Consider the following 3,189-nt stretch of genomic DNA (forward strand, 5'->3'; position numbering starts at 1 on the left):
GAGGATGGCACTGATCCCTACAATTCTACCCAGAATACAGATTTGCTTCTGAAGTTTCAGGAGTGAGAGATTCCAGGGGTATTCACTTGTTTTTTCCTGTGCTACCCATATGGTTCTTACTCCACAGGTCAAGGGACCAATATAAGGGTTTTTGCCAGCTGCAAAACATATCCACCACAGTCTATCATGTAACATAACCAACACCAAGAATTGGTGACTTCACTGCCTGGAGGCCACAGATCCTAGAAAGAAAAGTCTACACTCAGAATTACATAATATGAACTGATTACTTAAATTAAAATTAATATTATTTTTTTAGGCCCTAGGCCATCATCTCAATGTATATTTCATGAATATTAGGGACCCGGGAAAATATAATCAAACAGAACTTTGAAAGTACTGGCTTAAAACAAAGAGAAAATAATAGACTAACAGTTTTCAACCAAACACAGCAAAAATCAGCTGTGAGATTTTTTTAAAATGCAGATGACTCAACTCTCTGCTTTGAGATTCTGTGTAGTAGGCTAAATGTGCTGCAGAGATAATGGCAAAAACAAAGCCAATGCTAACAACAGCAAAAAAAATACCATGACAGCCAGAATTTTAAAACCATAGAGTATCTATGTTTAGAGTAGATTATTTTCATCTGAAAATATAATCTGGTGAGTCTAATGAAAATAGTCTATCCTAAACATACACAAAATGTAATATCCAACCAAAAAGAAGTTAGGGATAATCAGGGTCACAATTTCATTTTGATTTTCTTGTTTTCATCAATTCGAGGAGAAATATAACAACAAACAGGATCATGGAGAGTACATATTAAAGAATGCCTTTGGGATATTTCCTGAAACAAAACAATCTTTTGTTAACACGGTTTTTCTACAATCAGACATTGTAGTGGTTTACAATATGTTAATAAATTTTTTGATATTGCTGCCTTCAAGAGGTGAGTCTTAATTCCCTTCGTCCTGGGTGTGGGGGCTGGACTGGATGCTGTGCTCCTCAGAGACAGCTGTGTGTTAGGGAGAACCCTGCAACACTGCAACAAACACATGCAGTGAAATACTCCACCCATCTTTCCCTAAAGGGATGTCAAGCCGTTTACCAGAATAATTATGCTGAAGGGAAAGAAGAATACCCAGACCTTTTCAGGGCCTCAAGATGTAATTTAACATTGATACAGGTTATATAAAAGCAAGCATGGCTCCCTGGTTAGAGTGTGGGTTAAAGTAGCCCAACTATTAGAAAGAGTCTGGGGCCCAAATCCAAACATGCACTCTGTCCTCTAAAAGTTGAGGACAGGAACGTAAAGGGTCAGGAGTAGTGGAGGGAGTAGGCAGAAGGGTCATGGGGTTTAAGGGGGGGGGGAGTGGATAAAGAAATCTGGGTATTTTCAATGAAAAGGAGGTGGTACAGTTGGATTCTGGAAGGAGTCAAAAGGGCGAGGGATTTGTGGCTGAGCAGGTCCCCAAAGCGATGGGAGGAAAAGACAGTGAGGGGTTGGCCCAAAGTAAGCTTGAGCTTCTTTGTCTTAGCCGGGGAGCTAAGCTTCTTTGGTCAGGGAGGCAGCAGCTGTTAATGTCCTAAGACATGGCTGTCATCCCTGGACCATGATATCTAGCTGTTTTGATAGGTATGCCACTGCCTGATAGGCTGGTCCTGCAGGCTGGGCCAGGAGGCCGGTAGCCAAGCCAGAACGCTCATCTGTAAATAGATGAGAGGGCTTTGAAGGGTCTGGGAGAGCCAGAGTGGGGTCCTGCAGGCTGGGCCAGGAGGCCAGTAGCCAAGCCAGAACGCTCATCTGTAAATAGATGAGAGGGCTTTGAAGGGTCTGGGAGAGCCAGAGTGGGTCCTGCAGTGAGACAATCCCGTAGCCTAGAGATAGGTGTTTAACAGTGGTGGGGTCAGTTAATGGTCCCTGTGGGGTGTCTTTATCTTCCCTGTATAAGGGTCGCACTAGGAGGGTGAAGTTGGGGATCCACTGTCGGAAGAAACCCACAAGGCCCAGAAATGAGAGAATGTCATTGGCACTCTGGGGAGGTTGAAGATCCCGGAGGAGGCGGATACAGTCCCCTCTAAGGGACTTGGAAGTGGGGGTTAGGGATATGCCTAGGTAAGTAACTGTGGGGGTGCAAAGTTGAGCCTTGGAAAGAGTGACCCAATAACCCCTAGACCGAAGGAAATTGAGAAGGGTGGCAGTATCCTCTTGGGAAAAGGATAAGGAGGGGCTGCAAAGAAGGAGGTCACCCACATATTGGAGGAGGGTGCTGTACTTTAGAGGGCAAAGATTAAGATCTTTGGCTAAAACCTGGCCGAAAAGATGGGGACTATCTCTAAAGCCTTGTGGCAAAACAGTCCAGGTAAGTTGTTGCAAAGTATGTGTGTCAGGGTCCTTCCAAGTGAAGGCAAAAAGGAAATAAGAGTCTGGATGAAGGGGGACAGAGAAGAAAGCATCTTTGAGATCTAAAACGGAAAAGTGGGAAGTGGTAGGGGGAATGTTGGAGAGCAAAGTATATGGATTAGAGATGACCAGATAGAGTGGGACTACGGCGTCATCAATAAGTCTTAAATCCTGCACTAGGCAGTAGGCTCCAGTGGGCATTTTTACGGGGAGGATGGGAGTGTTGCAGGGGGAGCTAAAGGGTATAAGGAGTCCTTGCTGTCAGAGCCGATCTGTGATGGGTTTGAGTCCTCTTCGGTGGGTTTCTGAAATGGGGAATAGAGGATGGGAAGGAAAGGTGGTTTGATCTTTTAATTGTATTTTTACTGGGGAATGGTGAGAAGCTACTGTTGGCTTAGAAGTATCTCAAACCTGGGGGTCTACAGACAATGGTAAGTGGGGCAGTTGGGAAATGTCGGGTGAAACTAGGGCCAAAATAAAGTGGGAGGAAACAGTGGGTGAGGGGGAAAGATGAATGGTGGCCTGGAGCTTGTGAAGGATATCTTGGCCGAGGAGGGGGATGGGGCAGAAGGGGATTATTAAGAAAGAATGAAAAAAGGGAAATCCATCCAGGCTACAGGAAAAGGGGGGGGGGAGGTCATCCATGGATTAGAAGAGGTGCTGTCAATTCCCATGACTGCCACTGGGGAGAGGAAGCTGGTGCCCAAGTAGCAACACAGAACAGAGTAGGAAGCCCCAATGTCCAACAGGAAGGAAATGAACTTACCCACTACCTGGAGCATGAC

The sequence above is a fragment of the Cynocephalus volans genome, chromosome 6, assembly GCF_027409185.1.
Source record: "Cynocephalus volans isolate mCynVol1 chromosome 6, mCynVol1.pri, whole genome shotgun sequence".
NCBI classification, from domain to species: Eukaryota; Metazoa; Chordata; class Mammalia; order Dermoptera; family Cynocephalidae; genus Cynocephalus; species Cynocephalus volans.